General features: G+C 43.5%; 1 protein-coding gene and 2 non-coding genes across 6 annotated transcripts in view; 2 read left to right on the top strand and 1 right to left on the bottom strand.

The window, feature by feature from the left end:
* LOC120894427 (mpv17-like protein) overlaps positions 1-23,679 on the bottom strand; it is a 139,916-nt gene that overhangs the window by 19,509 nt on the left and 96,728 nt on the right. For 3 of the 4 annotated variants that reach the window (XM_040296997.1, XM_040296996.1, XM_040296999.1), the window contains one exon: positions 3,513-3,571. The exons of the other annotated variant lie outside the window; for it this stretch is intronic. The gene's annotated coding sequence lies outside the window, so the exon portion shown is untranslated. The remainder of the gene's footprint in view (positions 1-3,512; positions 3,572-23,679) is intronic. 4 annotated transcript variants of the gene reach the window in all.
* On the top strand, positions 4,032-4,113 carry Trnas-gcu. Its single transcript has one exon. It is a non-coding gene; the product is annotated as a tRNA-Ser (tRNA).
* On the top strand, positions 4,318-4,389 carry Trnaa-cgc. The gene has a single exon. It is a non-coding gene; the product is annotated as a tRNA-Ala (tRNA).

Raw genomic sequence — 23,679 nt, 5'->3', positions numbered from 1 at the left:
CCAAATAACGAAGTGCAATGACTTGAAATCTGGAGACGCTGCATGTCATTCAGATGAGCTGATGAAATTAAACAAATTATCCTAACAAAATTCCTTTGAACGATTGAAGCCTTATGGGCTGGATCTGAATTCTATTGAAAGCAAGTACAATTTTTCCAAAAAACATTTGTGCTTTGCGCAAGACTTCAAATCGTTTTTAATAATGTGTTGCAAATATTCTCCTTGTTTAGTTTTACACCTCTGTCCAATGTGGATAACCAAAGCAATTTCACTTTTGTCGCTATAGCTTCCCTAACCATCGAAGTAATGCATTTTGATATCATTCGACTGCCAGGTATATCACGAAGACATACTCAATTAATATAATCATTTTGCTTGTTCGAAGTTATCTCCGATTTAATCAATTTTTCGTCCAAAAAACTATTGTAACCAGCGCGGGTTTTCAGCAGCTACCAAGATCTGCCTACATTACTACTTTTTGAATCCATTGTATTTTTTTTGGAGCTGAACTGTAAACTGGTTGTGTTTATTTGAAAAAATATTAAACAACATAATATGTCAAAATTTTACTAATGTGTTCGATACGCAGTGTCAAGAAACGCAATAAAGGGAGGCTCGAGTATGTGTATCACTTCCACGTTATCACCTCGTAAATAAATAGGGAAAATTAATAGCAATTGTGCCTACAACTTGAAAGCAAATATCCGCTCATCCCAAATATCCCATCATTGAAATATCGGAATGTTTTGTCATGTTCTGTTCTTAATTAACTCTCCATCTACATGATATTAAATTAAATTTAATCAACAAATGCATACAAACTAGTCATACAGAGCTCTCCTATTATCACGCCTTGGCTGGAGGAGATCTACCACATGTTCATTGATTTCGCTTCATCTCCGGAACATTTAGAAAAGGATCTTTCCGAGAAGTGTGTTTTCATTAAACTCAATTCCATTTACTATACGAGCTGCTATCGAACGAAATTCCATCACGCTGGAAGACGGCAGTGTTATGGACCGCCGCCATCGGTTGGCATTGCTTGTTAGCTCCCCATCCGCACTAAACTCGCTCGCCGCCACATTCCGCCCAAAAGAAAACAGTTCGGACCTAGGAAGATGCGGTCGAACGAGGAATACCTTTGCTGTATAAAATAATTAATACCGAAAAATGCGCTCTCGTTCCGTCCGACAATGGAAACCAAACACAGAAGTGTTCGTAACCGAAACACTCTTGCCACGGTATTTGCCCTACCCAAAGAACCGGAGCAAAAGCATCTTTTGGAAAACGGGTCACATGCCGACGAGAAACATTACCGGAGATGTTGCCGTTGTTGTTGCAGCAAACTTTGCACTGGATGTTTCCTCCCTACTTTCGCTTGCAATGAAATGGATGTTCACTTTCGAACCGAAAACTTGCCCATTATATCGGTGGTCTCTGGTGCTGCCAACTTACTCGAGCTTGTATCTGACTCGGAGTGCTGTTTTATTATTCGCGATTCGGCTTTATTGCGCCGGTACAGTGCCAAGGGTAGCGGGGTTGGTACTCCTTTCCGTCTTGCACAACCTTAGAAGCATTCCGATGGCGCGCGAGCACGCTCTTACGTGTCTGTGCCCGTGGATAGGTACGAGTTCTGTTCTATTTTGTCGTTTTCGTTACTTTTACGACCGAACGTGTTTTGCAATTACATAACGACACTTTATTACCGAAACACATGTTTGCCGAAGGGTTTTCCTCCCTTTTCTGCTGTACATGCTCCATACCTGTGTTGGACGCCGGCTTTAACACAGTGTGCTCACAACATATTGCGCGCCAAGGCAATCAAACGGTGCTCTCGACCGGATTGGTCGGAAAGGGAAGCAATCCCTTCGGGGATAACATTCTGCATTCTGGCATTCCGCTATACGTGTGTATGTGTCGTCTGCTTTCGACTATGCCGGTCACCAACTTGCATGCATAGTTTCATATCTTATTATTTCCGTACGTTGTCCCATCATTTCGATTTGATCCGGAGCGTTCTGCGGAGTGTGAAAGGGAAAGCATAGTGTTGCTCTAACAAGGCTATCTGGTAATGAATAGGACTCCACTTGGATAGCTTTATTTGTAAAAAGTAAAACGGCGCACAAATAATGTATTTCATACCTTGGATTATTGACAACGATGCTGCATATTTTTGACACTTTAGCTAACCATAAGACTTGGAGCATCGTTTTCTATATACTATACATTTTGCAATCCTTGCAGCTCGCCCCCTTAAGTCCAAATTTAAACCTTCCGCACATTTTGTGATGTAACCATCCTGTCCTCCGGCAAGGAATGGAGTTCAATTGAAATTTCACTACGCAAAGAACATTATTCGTGTCGTGCCATACTACCCGTACACGTTACGTCCGTGACTGGAATATGACAAATAACGCAACGTCATCACTTAACTCCGAAAAAGGGATGTTGTATGCTAGGCAAAGGGGCCTTATACCACAAGCAAACAGCGTCTGAGCAGCCGGGACAAAAACTGTCGAGTAAAAGTTTTGCCCCAAAGCGACCGAGACGACGGGCGTGTACGTTATTGGATTTTGCTTTTGGCATGACTCGTTCCGCTGCCATCACTTCTTCCTTTCCTCGAATCCCACGTTTGCCTGTTGAGAGAAAGTGAGCTCTCCTTGCGCTAGAGATGGGAACGAACATATTCCGGATATAAATCCTCCCCAAGAAGGTTTAGGTGGAGTGAGCTGTTCTGCCAAACTTTCTTACCGTGACAGTTCATCGCTTGAAAGGTGTGCACACACATGTGCGCATTACCACATGTAAGTGATGTTGCAATAATCTCGAGAATGTGTATATTACGCTATACACAACAGAGGAAAAAGCAAAAAAGAAAACATAAACTTTTCCAATCCATCCTGCTTATGGAATAGTTGGCCGAGCTAGAGAAAAGTTTTAATTTTGCTGAGCGAATGATTCTGACTCTTTATATTATACCAAGGAGATAAGAGACACACAAAACCATTGAGTTTTTGCCGTAACAGAAGAACAGTCAGATGTCAGATGAAGTATAAAAATGGTATTTTATAAAAGTAGAGGCAATTAAATGCAATTAATAACATCTACGACTCTACTTTCATTTACGAACAAATTGCCTCGTCTGTTACGATACCATACTGTACTTGGAGTAAGTATAGTCTCTCCTGGGAATAAATTTGAAAGTTATGTACACCATAACATTATGTACAATTTTATTAGTCTCGGTAATGCATCCCATTGGAAGCCACGCTGTAGTATCATCGATCGTTTTTTATGGGTAGTTAATTTTCTTCGCTGTCAAAGGAAAGATATAATTCAGGGGCTAAAGAGAAGAACTAGAATGGCATAATCAGATCGGATCTGACGGATGCTCGTAATTTATCGGTGATTTAATATCTAAATGAATATTTCAAAGTATTACACAGCTTTACAGCATGAGATTGCATTAGATAACAGTTTCGGAGATAAATGCAATGACCCTTAAATCATACCACTGTCAGGGTCGATACGTTGGTAACCAGGGAGAAAATAAAGGAAACGCGGCCTTGCCCTGAAAGCAAAAGAAAAAAGGAAATACATTAACTTCAACATAAGACAGAGCGCTAATGTGGGTAAGAAGCAGTATCGTTTGATGTTTTTACTCAGAATGAGATGATAATATTATTATAGCATTATGCTTAAGTAGAGATCCCCTCCCCCCCTTTACACGAATGCAGAGCCAGAGAATCTAGAGAAGAAGAAGAAAAACACCACTCTCAGGATATTGGATAGGGCTGAACGGTTCCATGATTTCAATGCAAAAGCAAAACACTCTAGCAGCAAGAGTAGAAACAACATCAAAGCTAATTTCGATCCGTTCCGCTGAATAAATACAGAACTCGAAGGTCTCGCATCGCATCGGAAAGCGCATCCGTGTTCTGGCGTGGATGAGCGACGTTGTACGCTTTCGCGCGATGAGGCAACAGGAACTTGGCAGCTCTCGTTGCAAGGTAACGAGCGGAACATACAGTGACGAGGTGGCCGAGTGGTTAAGGCGTTGGACTGCTAATCCAATGTGCTCTGCACGCGTGGGTTCGAATCCCATCCTCGTCGGAAAGATTCTTTTGCCGCACAGCTTGCGCGGGGTTTCCATATTTTGGAATACGTGTGCCTTTGAATTCTCGTTTGAATAATTTTGTGTTCATCTTTTTGTTAGGATTAGGAAAACCAGACGTTAGAAACGTTCTTGCTCCATTCTGTTCTTGGTACTATTTCCGCAGCGATGAAAACTGTGTTTGAGCAGCCCTCTATCATCACGGGGATGTAGCTCAGTGGTAGAGCGCTCGCTTCGCATGTGAGAAGTCCCGGGTTCAATCCCCGGCATCTCCAGGTGTTATCGATACTTTTTAATAACTTTTTCATTTCTTCGTTGCGGAACATCAATTTGTTTTGTCGCTTCCGCCATCACACCACCCTGCTTCACCGTACCCCTGACCCTGTGCCGCGGCACTATTGATTCATGGTGTTGTGAGCGTTCTTTTTATTATTAATCCCGTCCCGTTTCCACATACCCATTTCACCCTTTACTCCCTTTCATGGACGTTATTAGCCTATCACGGCACCATAAATCTGTCTACGGTACGTGCATTTGTTTTGCCTTTTGTCCTTCCCCCGACGGCAGTTTTCGCTCCCTTCGGCAAACCGCATGTTCTCCGTTGCTAGAGTTTGCTTGTGCTAGAAACGACCCCACGGCCGACGGCGACGCAACGTAAACCGTCTGCCACGCGATGAGAGATCGTTTATAATGTTTTGATTTAGGGTTTGAGCATCAAAGCAATAAGGGTGTTGTCGGAGGGAATGAATGCCGCTGCGTTCACTTGCCCGAGGGTTTCTGATTGCGGTAGGCGTCATCAGCCCCTCGAGAGTGAATGTTGGTCACGTTGCATCACCTCCCCCAGATCTCGTACCACATAGTCGCTTCAATATTTCACTGGGAAAAAGTAAGCGCCTGAACCCTTGACGGATTGAAGAAGAAAAACACGGACGACGGGAAAACTATCGGCTACTGTTGTGTGTGAGTCGGACATGAAAATGGGACGAGACGCGGGGTGCGGTGTTGCGCAAATTATGGACAGTCAAGCGCGCACACGCAGAGTTTACCCGAGAACGTGTCTGCCGCCGCTGTCCGGCACAAGACAACTCTCCGCTGGAGACGACGAACGTGCCAAAAGGTGCCCGAGTAAATGTGCGCACGAGAAGAAGATTTATCGATTCGCTTGATTTCCCACTGCCACGGTCGCTGGGCGGCAGCAGAGCACAGGAGATGGGATTATTCGATATCATTGGTGGTATGGTATGGTGGTGTGTTTGCCTTAAAGAGTTCCTCTTCGACGGGCGTACACTGGAGAATTGTATTTCCATTTCCTAACGCGCGTGCGATCGGAAGAGAATTAGGAAACCATTCTTAGGTTAGAGTGAGGTGGTCGTCCGGGCACTTGCGAGAAGCGCACAAAATTGGGTTTGCAGTTAATTTATCATTGACCGGTGGGATTTTCTTTGGCTGCTTTTCTGCATTGCAATCGACCTGCAGAGAGGGAACTGTTTTTCTTTAATCTTCTTTAACCTTACAAAGCGAATACAGTAGTCCATTAAATTTAATTTCCAGTATCGCAATTAAATTCCAGGAAAGCAGTTGTTTCATACATTATTTTACACTCCATGAACGTGAGTCTATTTTTAAAAACATTAAAAAAAGTCATCATGCATATCGAAGTTTTGGTATAAATTATTCAAATTTAATTTGAGCACAAAATGCATGAGCTTCCAACTGGTTTCCTAATCAATGAAACATTCATGCAAATGCACACACATACTGTAATACTGAACAATTTGTAAGAAAAGCATACTGAAACGTGTATTGCATGAAATCAAGCAGCGGTGCAAAACCTATTAAACACACTTTTCTTAATGATGGTCCATTCTACCCAGCACAGCATGTTTAAATCGCATCCATTTTCTGTGCCGTGCCGGGTTTCATAATGGAGCCGAATTCATCCCTTAATGCGCGCCACATACGTCGCTGGAAACTAACGATCCCATTCATTTCGTGCTGCGTCCTTTAATCCAAGACGGAGTTGTTATTGAAAGAAAAAAAAATCGTATCCGCGCGCACCATATTGCCATCGCATATTGGAATCGTAAAAAAGAGGTATTCATCTGTACGTCTTTCGCAGAGCGTGTGAGTGTCTGTATATGTGTATTTTTGCTTCATCGACACGAATTCGACAACGATAAAGCTAGCTGGAAGTTACAACGTAAAAAAGGGAATGCTGCGGACGCTGTCAACCCGATAGAATCTGTATTGAAATGTAAGCAAGCATGTGTGTCTCTCTCTCTAGTCCGATCCGAACACTGTGTTTGCATCCTGTGGGACTTCACTATTCTTTGCAGGTTTCATTTAAGCTCTTGCTCTCGTCTCGCCATCATCGCCCATTTTCGAAAGGACACACACTTCAAAAACGGATAGATGGAAAATGGAAAAGATTCGAATCAGACATTACATTACTAGTTTAAGGACCGATCCCGGGAATGAAGGGTGTATAAAATATGAATGGATCCAACCCATCCAGCCGTGTCATTAGATAAGATGGCTCTCGGTTTAGAGGCGGCCACTGGGAAAGGTTAGTGTCCTTCCAACCCTCCTCCTCACTCCTATTCTAGCTGAGCGAGGTCGAGTATCGTGTAACATGAAGCCTCAAAAGGGACGGCCGTCATGTTATCTGCCAAGATCAGATTAGTTGATCCGGTTAACAGGAAAATCATATGGAAAGCGGACAAATTAATGCAACGAGCACGTTAGACCCTGCCAGCACTACCAGGCACGGCTTTACTTAGTAACTGTAGAAGTAATTGTGGATTTTTTTTATATGTCATCATTGTTTTGTAATGTGTATCAGTGGCCATGATGAAACAAAGCAGTTCTATGCTGCTCTAAAACGAACAATCTCTTTGCTGTGTTGTATTAAATTGCACCCAGAGCGCACCAAAAGAAACATATCATCCAAATACTGGTTTGGTGGTCTACGAAGGGCACCGGTAGCTACCCTGTATACTGTTACACACATCCCTTTCATTTTCAACAACACAAAACACAAGGTTCTCCCTGGAAAATAAAACCACAAAGCCGAAATCAAGACTTAATGCTCTTGCTTTTTCTTTAAAAAGATTTATACTTTCGACGGTAAAGTAAAGAGCTATGAAGATAAAATATGACACAAGAAATACGTCGTTTTTTATCAACCACTGCGTCCCTTTTCTTTAAGTAACAACATACACGGGAATGTTAGCTCACAGGGTTTACCTTTTGAATCATCGCTATACAAATAGCAAACACACAACACTTTGCTATAAATCACATAACCTTACCATGCAAGAAACCAAGGACGAACAACGGAATACAATAGGACGTTAGGAAAACGGTTCCCGTGCGATTGCAAGCGTGAAAGAAGCCATCGACCGAACAGAGCATCCTGATAATCAACCGGATGCGCAAGAAGCATCTTCAAAGTCTACTCTTTTGCTATGGGGAAGCCTTTGTTTACTTAAAAATCGATTTATTTCCACATCCCTGCCACACAACTCGTCCTTGTGCACACGTGTTTGAGATTCCACGCCATATTTGAACAGCGTGGCACGATAGCAACGAGATGTGATAAAATTATTGATCACCTTCCTTCGTCGGGAAGCTCACCTACCGTAGTAGTATTCAGCGACATCGATACTCACTAGACGCCGGGTGGTTTGCGATGACCTCCGAGTTAGAAGTAGTTCACAACGGACAGACTCGTTCGATCGCAAGGCAGACTAATTTAATTAAAATATCAATCAACGCGCGACCAGCTCGGGACACGACACCGTGACATTATGGGAAAAAACGGGCGAACGATGGCGAGCACATAGTTTTACACACACTCAAAACTTTACTGGTAGCATTCCAACGATGATTGGTGTGACAGCCAGCGGTGCGGGTGCAATCATGTATGCCGTCGCCACCTTTTATTTATTATTGGTCAAACCTCTACCGAAGTCGGCACGGATTTTCCAGTACACAAACGTTGTACGACATGGACCCCAGCTACCAGAAAGGAGGATTTGGACGGTTCTCGGACCTCGGGTCCTTCGAGGAAGGTTGGAACCGTTCCTGTGCCGTGCGTATAGTATAGCACACAGTGACTGGCAGACGTTGATAGATTGCACATTTGGGCAAAGTTCGTAGGCGGTCGGGTTTGGTTGTTACTCAGAAACACTTTTTTCGCACGTGTTGTTTGTTGATGATTTGTTTTTCTACATTTTACACATCACGTTACGTACTGCGAATTATGATCAATGTTTTTTTTACTGATTATTTTAGTTTTCTGAGAATTGTTTAGGTGGTTATTTGTTTGATTAACTAGAACATTAAACAACTGTTGATGTTGTTCTAATTATGGCAGATTTTACATTATTATACTCAAATTAGTTTTTTTTATGTGAAATTTTATATTTGACTCCCAAAAAAATGATTAGTATATAATGCCAGTTATCTTATTGGATTTTGTCATCAAACGTCTTTTATGATATTATTTATTATTAAGAAAGAACGTCTTCGGCCGTATTGCTATCTTTTATTATATGGAAAATGATAAATCAATTTAATCGGAATTAAAATAGAATAATAATTAAAAGCGTATGAACCGGACCTAAACGTAATCTATAAAATAATGTAATTAATCATTTGGTTTAGCTACCAATTCCAAGTCTGCACCACGGAAGAGTACAGCAAGGTCACATGGGTAGCATTTTAAAACTAATGACACTGATATGAGTCATTGGAGATATTTTTTGCAACACTATTTACATCACTATAGCGACGATTTGAAATATAATTATGATCATAATGATCAGACGAAACATACACGATTCAATTCACATTAAAACACTCGCTCTATTTCTTAACCAACCACTAAATATAATACACATGTCTAGAACCGAATCGTTCTTTGCGTCTCAACAAACAATCATTTGTTGTTAAATCTAGAATAACTCCTTCTGTGGCGCTTCTTGTACACTCTTCCAAACCAGTCTGTCGCACGTCACGATCGATAGGCGCTGCAGTTTCCGCACAAAGCAACCTATTGTTGGTCGATTTTACGTCAATGTCCTTCAGGTGGGTGGTGCTTGCAAATATTTGTGCTGGAACATCCGTTCTGAAACGGTTGGGCGCTGGAAGACGGGTATAAATTACGCCCTCAGCCGGTCAGATGGATCAAGTACCGCACTGTGCATTCTTGTGCCAAGGAACACTTCCGAGTCGAACTTCTTACGTCGTGAACTTTTCGCATTCCAAAATGAGAGCAATCTTCGTCCTGCTTTCCGTACTGGCCATGGTGCTGCTTGCAAGTGCTGCAAAGGTCCAGCAGAGTGGCCGAAATCTGGTAGTTTCGCAAATCCGCGGCCGTCCAGGACAGACTGCCACGCTTAGCTTCCGTGATGCAGCCACAGCGTTGAAGAACGTTGGCCCCATCACTCAGGCCTTCACTAAACGCGGACTGTAAACAACATCCCTTCCAGCAAGGACTATCCCTTAACAGGACGCACTGGACGGACAGGACGAGTCTTCCGGGAACATAAACTCCGTACTTTCTCCCGGGAGAACAAACGGGAACGCGGAATGAATGCAATCGAGAGAAAATCCGCTTGGCAGGCAGATTTTTGTTTGGTTTCAATAAAAGTTTGCACCATCTGACAAGCATTTTCATGGAAGTTTGTGTTTTTCTGTGCAGTTTTTTTGCAAGTCTGATTTTTTTATGAATTCGTGTCGTCAGGCGAGGTTAAGATAAATCATATCAAAAAGATTCAAATGTTAAACTCTACTCAGCCGTTATGAAGTGTTTGGTCATTAAAGGTACATTGAATTCAATCACTTGGATCCTCCAATAAACCAACGTTGTATGTAAGGGGCGAAATAGTAGAATCGATTCAATTCGATTGATCGGTTTAAACCGTAAAGTGATTCTTATCCGAAAAATATTGAGAATATAGAAAACACACCCTTATGGATCCAATAAGAAAACAAAGAAGAATAACAGCATGAAAACAAAACAAGGCAAACAGTGAAGGTAAACGATGATGACTTTTGAAACTATGGGCCAAATTTGGACCTGCATACGCTAGTTGTGAATATCATTCGTCGCATAATGTATGGTTTTATTACATGCCGGGATTTTATTCATGTTTGTTTATTTATATAGAGCCGTTAAGCTGCAATAGCCTCTTGGCCAGGATTTAAAATTAATCATATTTTTTGCATTTCTGAAAATATTCAGATTTGATTTTCGAGAAACAAACACGATTTAAGGTTGTCCTTTTATACCATTTCAACGTAAGTAAAGAAGGAGTTTCAATTTATTTGCCGTAAAGGTTTGTTGGAGTATTTTTGCTAGTTCTCAACTGTTTTTTGTTTTGTTTTCATTGTAACAGATTGTTGGTTTCTTTGACGATTGCATTATTGGTTTGTTTGGCAAATATCATCGTCTTTTTTATCTATTGACCAAGAGATCATTAGATTATCATTCTCTATTAGTACTGCTTGTTCGTAGTTTTCAATTTTTACTTTTTGTGAAAAGGACAATTTTAAAACTTTCACAAGTTATAAATACATACATACAAACATGTCTTACGAAAATTTTTCTCTCCTTGCACAAAAAAACATGCATACATACTACATGCTCGCATGCACTGGTTATTTCAACGCAAAATGTTCAACAAAACACATTAACAGCACTTACAATTACACATAAATCGTATTATGGTATCAATCTTGGGATGGCTAAAATGGGAAACTCCCGTCACATATAATCCCATGGGTCGTAAACTGTTATGTTGCCATTGCTATCTACTCCAATGATTACTACACATACACACACACATACTCGTCACACAACGCTGCTGCTGTCTAAACAAAATGCAGGCAATAAATCATACCCGGGAGGGATAAATAAAATCATAACCCAAATTGAGATTGTGAGACTGTTATGAGGCCGTCCGTGGGTCCTTCTTGTGGGCCTGCCGTCACAGCAGAAACACGAACCCAGGGGAAACGGGACGACGCGGTAAGGTGTGTGTGACGCTGACAACCCGTCGGTAACAATTGAGACAAACGGTAGCCAGCTCCCGTTGAGCGTGAGAGCAACCGGCGGGTGGGAGATGGTATTTGTCTCGCAATAAACACCCAAGGCGAACTGCAGGCGAAACTAACTGTCGCGACACGACGATCTTGCTGTGAAGGAAAGTGTGGTGTATGGGACGTGGTTTGGTGCAAAGCTGTTGGTGAAGAAATTGGAGCAACCCCACAGCCACCGAGAGCGTATGCTGGGTGGTGGAAAGAACCGAGCTCCAACAACTAAAACTTCCCGGTTGGGTGAGGATGTTACGCGGGGCGTCAAGAACTGGCAAAAACACTCCACCAAGCATAAGAAACGCTGAAACTGTCTACAACGCACGGGCGAAACTCGCAGATGCAAAACAAGATCACTGAAAAGAAGGCGAAAGGGAAACGAATGACGACCAAAAAAAAACAGCCCCGACACAACGCAGAAAAGATAATCAAAATTAATGTTCTCATGTTTTCCGTCCCTCGCTGTGCACCCCACGCGAGAGAGCAAAGGGATCGTTCGATTTTTTTCCTTGCTTCCTTTTTGCCGATCATTGCCGCGAACGGCTGTTTGGGGCGTTCCTCGGATAGGGGCGGAAGTTCGCTGCCATCGCTGAGCAAGAAACAGCGCGCCCGGGTGTGTTAATCAATTTAAATCAAGGTTTGCGTCCTTCCGTCTTCTCATCGTTGCCGGACCCCATCACCGACGCGACGGCGTAGGTCGAACAACATGAACGAGATTTTTTTCTGTTTCTTCTGCTGTTCCTGCTTGGCGTCGTTAAAAAAAGCCGAAGTCAGTGAGCGTAATTGGACATTTAAATTCAGTTATCACGAAAGCCGCAGCGATGATGAAGCTCTGGCGAGGCTTGAGAAAAACGAACTCCGCCACTATACGGACACAGGCCGCACCAGCTGCAGCAGTGCCGCATGTCTATTGATGTGTTTTGTGCCTGTTTGCGTGTGATATAGGACGCCAGCCCTATGATGCAGTGAAAGGGAACTATAATGCATCAATCAAGTCGCCTTCGATGAAGCTGACGGGATCGGCGAATGGGATGGGGCAAGTCGCCCACTGCTCCTACTAGCGGGGACACACTTTAAGATGCAAAATAATCTGCCGATTCCATTGACAAGCGACGGCTTCGAGGGTAAAATGGTTCCGATCAATCAACGTGAAACACACAACAGAAGCCCCTCCCCTCCTCTGAAGTAGTTTGAATGTGTAAAGTTGCGCTCTAAACGGAAATGGCATGAACTGCTCGCCAAAGTTTACGTCAAACCTTTTCGTCATTGTCAAGCGACAACAAAAGTGAGTAAATTTCTCATTGCCATCTACCCTCGGGGAGCAACTTGATCAATAGTTTGCAGTCGAATATCCTTCCCCTTCATAGGTCTGGCAACCCATTTCGAATGCAAAACAGGCTTATACACATACAGCGACGTCTTCGGGGTTGCCAAAAATGTTGCTATACCCTCCCAAAATATAAGCCGATTAGTAATTCTGGACCATTTGCGGCATTTCGGGCGTGTCGTGTAGAAAGGAAACTGGCCCGCAAAACTATTCCGCAATATTAGCATAACCTCCAACAAATACGACCGCGATGTTTCAGCCATTCCTTGGGCGGTCGATTATCGATCGAGTGGATAATAATAAAAGACCGTCAACCGTTCGCCCGTAAATCATAACTTTCTCCCGGTTGCCAGCATGAAATGCAATAATAAATGCTGAAAAGATGCAGGTGGTGATCGATTTTCACGACGAAGAATGGAGGGATTTTGGGAGGAAGAACCGTACTACCCCGAGGCTCGGTTGCAGTCGATGCAGTTACACAGGACCGTGGACTGAACCGTTTGGTTTGTTTGTTTGTTTGTACGCTTCAACGGTGAGCGATTATTTATTTTTTCCCCTTTCCCCGATTGGCGGCTGTAAGTGGTTTCCTAAAAACCGCAGCCAAATGCATTCATGCGATGGTCCAAGCGCACACGGAGCAAAAAGGGTGTCTTCCCACTCTTAGATACCTTCGGAGTTCTGTCTTTATGTTATTTCTCGTCGCTAGATAGACCAACAAAATAAAAACGCAAGCACTGCTGTTGTGTTATTGTTATTTTCCTTTTTTAGTTGGTTTGGATAGAAATGCACTTCACTCCGAGACTGCACTTCAGTGCAGGCAGCACCGGATACGGGTAAACGTTTCACGATAGAAAACAACTGTGTAAATAATGAATAATACGTTTTGCTTCGTTTAGAATTATTATTTCAGTCGGTGGTAAAGATCGAAATGCAATAATTTGCCGAGCGACAGGGGCAGGTGTTTCTGTTCAAAGTATATGCGACGAACCGCGAACTTCAATGCCTCTCTTCTTTAGATGGCAAATAAATAATGCATCTTTAAAAAAAGTAGCTTTAACGCCACTTGGAATAAACGCGATTCACCGTGCAAAATCAACAGAACGAAAAACACTTTACGTCGTTCGGTGCGGCCAACTTCTGATTATCAAAATGACCACATTATAGCGCACGTGAAAAGCAGCAGTCATCGTTTCGCTTTTGCTCTCTGCCCTCCTATGTCGACACACCAATTGAACGGGAATGTTTTGAATGCAGTTCTACATTCCACAGTGTTTCTTTTTTTTTCACCATAATCTGCAAACGCATTGCGCAGTAGTCGACGCAATAGGGGGAAACGCTCGCAATCACCATTCGTTGATGATGTTGATTATGACGCTGGTGCTGCTGCTGCTTGTGCTGATGAGGGCATTTTATGTCTGTTTAATCGCACGTTGTGGCATATGCTTTGCCGGTGCTTGCTTCAGCATGTCTGGTGCCAAATGCTAGTCACACAAATTGGCTACCAAGCACATCCTAGCGTTCTCGCCTAGCCGTGTGACAAGCATACGCGAATAGGGAGCAGGTGGGTTGTGGTTTCCACGCTTCACGAACCTTCCGCTAAATGATTGATCGAAAAGGGCTACCGCCATTTGTGCAAATAATCAACCAAATGAGCTGTTGGAATGCGGTTGATGTTGACGATGACGGCTGCAATAATATACCCGCGGTGGGACGATGTGGAAGCATACCCTAAGAGCAGAATTCTTCTTACATTCCTCAAACAAATAGGAGTATTTATGCTGAGTTTTCCTTTTCCGGCTACGTCGTAGCGTTATGCACGTTGAAGATTGAAATTTTGGATTATGAAGCAAGAGAAAACTTATTTCTACAATTCTGTGTGTCAAGGCAAACGTTTCCGATTATCCGGGCGTAAAATAAACTAATAAGCTTATACCGAACCAGCTTATGCTATTCCATAAACGGACAAACTCCTCATATACATTCCCTATCCCAGACATTGGAGTCGTTAGGCCTGCTCTCTTTATTTGCGGTCGGTAACTTCACTTTAGTCCGGATTTTTGAGTAGCCTAAAAACGAAAACTAAAATCCAACTCTACCATCCCGACGCACACGGACGACCCTCTCTCCCTACACAGATTCACATTGGCCGGAATGCACACTGCTCGCTCGAAGCGGGTTTCTCCCGTACACACGTTGCACAAGGCAGACGAAACCGACCAGAAACGGCACTGAACCGTGCGAGGTAGCAGGAATGTTTATGATCCTATATTGAAATTTAAAATTAAAATTTTTGGTTGTTTAAACAATGTTCTCTGGCTCCGTTTGTACGGACCGCCCGAGAGGATGCCCGTCCCGTCGGGTAAATTTTTCAGGACCGAAGAGCACAGGATCTCTGAAGCGAAAAACCAGGATAGGAAACTGGTAGCGTGGTTAGCGTGTGTGTAGTATACGTGTATTTATTTTGAAGTTTTCATACTTTCGTCCTCAGCTTCCTCACCTCTTTGCCGTGTGGTGCCTCTGGATTACCTAATAAACTTGATGTTTTCTTCCTTTATCGTCATGTGCATGGAACGTTCTAGCGTGGTTGTGCCGCTGGAATCTGTTCACTCGTACGGGAATGAAATTCTCAGTCTCTGCCACCTTGGTGAACGCTACCGTGTTTTGGGACTTGTACCGTACCGCAACTAGCTTTGAATGTGTCAGCAAAAGTGGATCGCTTGATGGGAAAAGTTATACCGGGAAGTTATCCCTTGCGGATATGACTGCTTGTGTGATTCGTGGACGGCTTTAAGAAGGATGGAAATATGTATCCTTTACTCTTGCATTCCATAAAACGAAAATACCTGTGCGGATTCCTAAAGCGATGGTTTATTCTAACTAAAAACATTCTTACCTGTACTCATTGCCACACACTTGAGGGAAGAATTTTACTGTTATAGAAACGATTCTTCGTCACTAAAGGATAAAATAAAACGACCATACGTTTTACAGTATCCAACAACAGCACTGAAAGTACTCACAACTCACTAGATTCCTCTGGATATCCTTGCAATCCCCTCGACCACAGTTGGTTCAATGGTGCACGTACACAATAATTTTCCTAGTTTATTATGGCGAGATAGTGGAGTATTGGAGTATTCTCGAGACGGTCCAGTTACATTGAAATACTCCAGAGTCCACTAGAACATTCCGTGGTCGTGGTTGTTCTGAAACGATTCCACACCGGAGGAAGACAACGGTTTGCAATGCTCCTGCAGATGCTTTTGCCCATTCTCTCTATCTCTCTGTCTCACTCAATATCTATGAATACATTCCTGAAATAAATGTGCAGCGTTTCCCGGTTGGGTCATTTGGCATTCAAATTTCTTTTCATGTACCCGTGGTCCAGTCTCACCCAAGTGGTTATGCAGAGACGGCTGGTTACAAGTCTCTGCCACGAGAATGGGCGAACGAAATAATAATGCATCTCCTGTCCTCCGGTCCTCCTTGTGCCGATCACAACCCTTAGCCTGGGGGTTGGGAGCGGGAACGGTTTCCCGGGTGCAATAAATGGACCCGACCGGACACCGGTCCGGAGTGCAGCCGAAGAAGACGAAGAGTTTCTTTTTGTGTGTGCAAGACTGAGCAATTAGGTTCTAAATTTTGCAAACGACCTCCAACTTCCAAATAAACCATTTTCCTTCGTTATGCTTGAGCTGCTCCGCTCCGTGCTGTCGATGGCAGTTGGGCAAAGTTCCCAGAGCATTTTGCCGATGTTTTATTGCAAAGACGAACCCATTATTCATTCCGGTGTCCGGCTGTCTAGAGAGGGAGAAATCGGTGCTATTTTCGGAAATGGCTTTTGGGAAGGGAAAGATTGGCCAATCTTTTCTTGCATTGTAATTTAGGCATTTTACATGCATAATGATTGAATTTTAGCCGGTCTCGTAGTACAGTCGTCAACTCGTACGACTTAACAACATGCCCGTCATGGGTTCAATCCCCAAATGGACCGTGCCGCCATACGTAGGACTGACTATCCTGCTATGGGGGGAAATCTATTAGTCACTGAAAGCCAAGCCCACAAGTGGTACAGGCAGGCCTTGACCGACAACGGTTGTTGAGCCAAAGAAGAAGAAGAAGAATGATTGAATTTTAATGAAACTGTGTACTGGAGCAGCGTATCACAGGGTTTAGAATTTTACGGAATCCTAATGTAGGCTAGTTCAATTATGTATGTGTTTTTACATAGCTTTTAATAAGCACATGCATTCAAATTTAATACAATAATATGCATTAACAAATTGAGGCTGTTATCGAATTTCCTGAACTTATACATTACTACTTTGTTACAGATTGGCTTCATGCAATCAATTTTGAAAAAACTGAGGTTAATGAACATATTAACATTTGTTTAAGTGAACAACGTAAACTCCGATGCTTCTTCCATTATGACAACCAATACCAACCTCATTGTGTGCAATGCTTGAACGAAGAATGAGAACATTTATAATCCACCCTTCTCACAGCCAAGATCACTAAAATCTTTAATAAGATTCAAGCTTATGAGATTGTTCTAATCCCTTCTCCAACACCTACGATTTCCTCCCGATAGGTGACATACACGTACGTGGGAGAGATCATTATTATGATTGTCGTTTCATCCCACGTTTGTGGTCGACTTTTCTTGGGTTAGAACCTTCCTAACCAAGCGGAGCTCATTCGTTTCCAACCCCAACACAAACACATATGCTAGCCCTGCACACGCCGAGGTGCACACACTGCATGGATCATAATTTACGTCACATTTTTCAATTAAAAGTACAATTTTAAAGCACCATAAACTGCATCCCTATTCACGGCCGTTTTCGGTGCCTTAGCCTTTGCCTGCGTTCGCTTGGAACTAACCTAACGAGACAGCCACTGAGCAAGCAAAGCACGGTTACGTTGGGGATAAGAGCTACCCTGGCTATGATTTTCCTTTCGCTATTCGTACTGTTTACAGCGGCTCTGCTGGAGGTAATTCTCGACGAACCAAGAGCCACACACCAAGACTTGTTGTGTGCCGTCCCCGCTCGGTAGGTGGAACGTGAGGAACGTGAAGCCCGTAATCTTGGAGCGTTGCCGTCATTTACGACCCAAGTCAACCCGTTGTGACGTGAATTTACAGAACCTTCAGGACGTACTGCCGCCCGGCACGACGGAGGTCGCTTTAAAACGCTATGGTTTGGCATTTGTCGTCTCGACTAGAAGGCTCGATTGTTTTGTCGTTTTTTGAGAGTGACTCTTCTCCGCGACGGGTGCCCTTCTGTACTGTTCCCATTGCGAACAATCAACCTCTTCTCAAACACCGCACAACGGAGTGCTATAAACAATGCATCCACTGTAAACGAACCGGTGTTCCATTTGAAAATAGAATAAAGGATTTAACTCTACTGAAAAATGTTCTTTCCAGTTGCTTCTTAACGCATGCACACGCAGGCATACTCGTGGGTAAAGCTGTAAAGCGTTTCGGTCCCGCATTTAGGTCCCTAGCGTTGGCAGCCGCGACAATGGTTCAAGTTTATCCCGATTCATGCTACTTTGCGCTATCTGCTGGTGACATATTTCATCTTAATTTATCTTCATTCTGCTCAATTCCAGCACAACATATACACAACAAACATCCCAAAAATCTCGGGTGAGGTGGTTTCTGCCTGCTCTAAACGGACCTCCATCGATCGAGATGGATATCCTTTTGTTGCCAGTTTGTGTGTGCGAGTAGGTGAAGGCTGTTTTCTCTCTATCTTCACTGTCTGGAATTGCCTTAAACTTCACAACATGTGTATGATAGTGGCAGCTATCTTTTCCCTTCGTTTGGCATTGTAGGACCGTTTTGTTTGACGAGTGATGCTAGCGTACGCCTACTAGGGGTGCATTCTACGCCCAGGAAGTGAAGCTCCTCGCACATAAAGAGCATATTATGGGCTCTTCTCACGCACTGATGGTCTCGCCGGAAGGGCGTAGGCTTCGGTCATGATGAGTAACCATCTTCGACTCCCTCGATGGTATGATAATAATTGACTTTGGCGTTGTTATCTGTGGACACGTCCGTCCTAAGCGAGATACTTGGCAGGAGGGGTCTGCAGTTTTAGAATTCATTCCGCTAGCGCTCACAGCGCAGTATGCGTTCATGGCTGGGAACGTGGCCACTTGGATAAACAAGTTGTCGCTGTGTGTACAATGAATGTTTCTTTATTTCTCGTTCCGAATCGCCTGTTGGTTCTACAGCTACACAGAACACAGTATGGTGCTTAGTTTCAAATAATTTTAACCAGCAGACGAGCGAGGGTCAGTTGGTCGGTTCTAGCATCCGCATCCAGTACGGTCAGATCGCGGAGAGTAAGCAAGTTTCCTGTGTTGTTATCACACTGCTTCCAGTACAGAGCAATCGGGACGAAAAAAGGAACTTGCTTGTTGTTTCCATAGAGCGTAATGAAATGGAAAATTAACGACGCTTTTTGTCTCACCCGTCTCGTTATCCCGCGCCCCGATTGGGGATGATTTTATCGACTCGGCCTCACGCACGGCGGGCTTGTACGCGCGAAGGTTCACCTTGCAATCAACGAACGCAACGGACGGATGGAATTTGTGAATAAATGTATAGTTTATTGTTATTTCCAACAATCGATCATTATTCGTAATTTTATGTTTACGGCAAGATGAATTATACATGTACCGTTGTTGCCTCCGTCCATTTATATCCCCAAACCCCCTTTTCGAATGTCAGTTACCACCTTTCCGTTCGCTTTTCCATCCCTTCGCGTATATAGGGGATCCGAAGGAATTGATTCGGTTGATTTTCCTTCTGTGACTGATGAATGAAAATCAGATAATAATAATATTAATAATGATAATAATAATAGTGCTCTGCGTTAAGGCACGTCGTTGTCGCTGTGTACGTGTGTGCTGCGAGAGACACATGCGGCAGTTGAAACATGAAATTGTATAAATTATTCCCACAATCAAACTGGCGAGGCATTCCATGGTTCCCTCTTTCCCTTTTTCTCTACTGTATGCAAGCAAAGGTTTGCACCGGGTATAAAATATATGATTAATAAATTTATGCTAATTAACCTTGCCGGCCACACTGCTGCGGTTAGCATTTCGGGCCCAAATTCAATACTCTTTCCGCTCGACCAGCTCCACAGCTTCTCGGTCTATGGGCCCAGTCCGGTTATGTGGCCAGCAAACGCCTGCAGTTTTTATCCTACACCACGGATGTATTTTATCCTCCCAACTCCAGATCCTTCCATCAGCTCCGTTTATCTGTTTATTTTCCATCTCCAGCATAAGCCCCACCGGTCGTGTACAGAGCCAGTCGCCACAGAGATTCCGTGTTGCTAGTTCCCTGGTTTCACTGTTGCCTTATTTTATCTTCTGTCATATTTCGGATTGGAATCGCTGGTCACGTTGGCGCTCTCCGAGACTATCGAGGGAGAGGAGTTCTGTGTGTTTCTCGATTTCGCGTGTACCTCAGAGTACGGGCGTGCACATTCGGGTTTCGGGAGTTCATGGCTTCATTCATCCGGAGACTGATTGCTTCCAATTCGCTGAGCCTTCGGGGCATCAATCATAATAAAACAAGGGAATGGCTGGCTAAAACTCTACCGCCCGGCTTTACAAGGGGAACACAAACAGGAAAAAAACCCATGCATGCCGGTTGTCGGCCAGCAAAACCATTCCTGTCTTCTTCTCTCCATTTCGCTTTCATTGATAGACGCTCCGCTCTTTCTTTTTCCGCCCTTCTTCCGTTTCGATCCCAACTAAACACGTTGTGGCCCTTTTTGGAGCGTTCCCTGGCCGTAGCCGAAAATCGATGGGATGTGATTGATTTTCAGCATTCCAAAACGGCCAACCACCGCCACCAACACATGGTCCAACCGGTAAGCAGTTGCTAGAGAGAGGGACCTGCCGAAAAACGATTTCATGAAATGGCTTGATTGATGCGATTGTACGTTCGGAACAATCGGCGGCCGCACACGATATTTACAAGTCCGGCGGTGCTGCACCGCAACCGCGGGGAATGCGAGTGGATGAGTTTGGTCATAAAAATTAATCTAGTTGAGATTAGGAAATGGAATTCCTGGCCATGGGCATGGGATTATGGCTTAATGCGTTTTGCCGCATTGCATCGGCTGAGCGTAGAATTGATGGTGAATTTGTTCTTCTGCAGGCACAGGCCCGACCAACCACAACGATGTTGTAATCCATGGCAGGAAGAAACTGTCTGGAAAAAGGTTGAATCGATCGTTAATGCAGATTAAAGGGAACACAGGAGAAACTTAATTGCATAGAGCTGGCAAATGTTAGCCATTTGCGTGAGTTTTGGTCGAGAAATGAGTTATAATGTGCCGAGAAAACGATAAAAGTGTAATTTTTATGGTTTGACAATTTAGAAAATTTAATTGAATTGTGAGCTACGCCATGTTCTTAGTTATGTTCATCTAAGAATACCTTTATTTATTTTTGTCAATGTCAATGCAATTACAATATTGCAACATTTACTCCAACTAATTGCAACTACCCAAGCAGTCTTTCGCAACATTTCGCTAATCATGTGACACCGTTCCCTTTATAGTCTGGCTTTAAATTAATTAATGTGCTCTTTTACGAACGAAAAATTTGCACTTTTTAGTCTCTTCTGAACGTGCCTGGCTGTATCATCGTTACTTTCCCGCCAAAGCTCTTGCCAAACCGTCAACGAAACCCGAACGCACATGACACGGCATTCGTATGTGGTTATGCATTTCCATAAATTACAATTCCCCCTTGACACATTTACGCCCACTAGCACCGGCGTTACTGTCATCCCGCGGTGGTCGTGGCGTCCGTGATGGGAACATGTTTTAGTTTTCCCAGCGCGCACATCACACGCATATTTTAAACTCCAGCTTTCTTTTGCGCTATAATTTTACCCCCAAACGCTCACAGCATTGTGTGCGCGTGTGTGAGTGTGTGTCGTCAGTATGCCTGTGTGGGGTTTCATTGAGGACAGTTTTATGTCAGCCACATCCGCGCGCGATTGCGTTTGCCTAATAACGAATATTAATACTTCCCGAAATCAGCTGGGTCCGCGCCTGTCGCCGCTAATGACTTCACCACGTCGATGCTGCTGCTGCTGCTGGCAGGCGACATTGTATATCAAACAAGTTTGCCTAATGTAATTCCAACGATGGTAGTATTAATGCTTTACCCGGTCGTTTCATACCATTCGCTCTTCTCGGGCACCACATGTGTATGTGTGTTTCCTGTGACAAAATATAGATGATTGTTGTCAAGCAACATTTTTTCTTCCCTACACCGTCTCCGTGGCACGCACAGAAGAGGGAAGCCATCGCGGGCCGTGTGGTGGGTTTTTTTCCCGCCCTTCTCGTGTGTCAGAGTTTTGCATTTCTACGGCGGCGGCGGTACTGAATAAATAATCGAGTGAAGTAAAGAGACTCCGCACTCCATTTATCATGCCCTATAGAGCTGCGGGCTGACAATGCCATCCTAGTGTGCGCACCACCATCACCACATGGCCCTTTCCTTGCGTTGGCCAATGCCAACGGAACGCGACACATTTCCCAATCGCTGCAAGTGCTTGAGTAGCATCTGTGCCCTCTCTGCAGCGGATGGCTTTTAATCGACGGCTAATTGTGCATCGACGACAATGCGTTGTTCAATGCTTATGATAATGCTGTATGTGCTGTGCCGTAATTGCAGTGTGTGTGCGGGGTTGTGTGAAGCAAACGCCCAAATTAGATAGAGTAGTGGTACGAGCGGTTTTTCTTTTACCATTTGCTACATTTCCGAAATAATTCCCTACCAAACACCCGGCTGCTGTTTCCTCCTCTGCGAGCAAACCCTGTAATTGAGCTACGCGACTGCTACGAGCGGTTGGTTGGGCGTTGGGGATAGTTACTCTCTTAAATGCCATTTCCTGATTGGTTGCAGTTTGAAGGGGGTTTTGTTTTTCTCACAAGTATCACCCTGGGTAAGTGGTCGGTAATGGCCGCGCGTCCTTTCCTGCGAGCGCTTTCCTTTCCTTTGGCCAAAGGAAGACCGTGGGGCATTTAAGTTGTCGCAATCATCGACCTACGTTCACTTGCGCTGCAAAAACGAGCTGGCTGGTTGAGCGAACAACGCGAGCACCGAGTAACAACAGATGTGACTGGGCTCGAGCTGGTGCAACCGAAACCTTCGGGGTGAAAGAAGGGTTTTGCAATGAAAAGTGCATTTATTTAATTACTGTGGTTGTTCATTCACGAAAGTGTTATTAAAGCATCGCTTTCCTACTGCATTTCGTGTAGTTTCGTGCACATGTGTGCCGTTTGAAGGGGGCCGTCGGCAGAAGAAATGTTTACCAAGATTAAATCGATGTTTTTACAGAACAGAGCACCGTACTAATGTTAGATTGTATTTAATAGGATTACATTATCTTTTATTGACAGTAAAAGCGACCTTCCTATCGTGCACCTGTTGTTTGTTATTGTTCTTTATAATTCGGTTCTTTGCAAAAGTAGAGGAATAACTCGCAGCAAAGACAAATCAGCTTGATGCATTGTTTAGGAAAATGTTTGAATAGTTTCACTTTGGCTGTATCGATAAGCTCCCTTAAAATATTCATTTCAACACACATTCTTCTGTATGCAAACAAATATGTTTTCGTTCACAATTGAAAATGTGAAAAATCATTTTTCTATCCCAAAGCATTATCATCTTTCCACTTTTGATGATTATTTATGGGTTACCTTTAAACTATGAACTAAAGAGCAAAGCACTACGCATTGAGGCCATTCATTTTAAAAATTGAAGCCATTCAGAAATATTTCAGAAATTAAAGGTAAACACTGAGATACGACTGTATTTGTAAAAAATGTCACAAAGCAAGGTGCAAATCGAAAAAGTCGCAAGTCAAATATCTTTCAATACAAAGTTTATCATCCAAGTTGAAGAGCCGAAATCTATTATATGTTGTATTTTAACTCAAACAATGTAGTAATGTATTAGTTTGATTCCAGAAGTCGCTTACTCGATATCTATATTCAAGTTTGGGTAGTTAGAGAATCTTCATAATTGTGTGTGTAACGGTTATCAGTAAGAAATAAAAAAAAAATAAAAACTCCTTCCAAAT

The sequence above is a fragment of the Anopheles arabiensis genome, chromosome 2 (genome assembly GCF_016920715.1).
Source record: "Anopheles arabiensis isolate DONGOLA chromosome 2, AaraD3, whole genome shotgun sequence".
Taxonomy (NCBI): domain Eukaryota; kingdom Metazoa; phylum Arthropoda; class Insecta; order Diptera; family Culicidae; genus Anopheles; species Anopheles arabiensis.
This window is presented reverse-complemented; position numbering and strand designations above follow the sequence as displayed.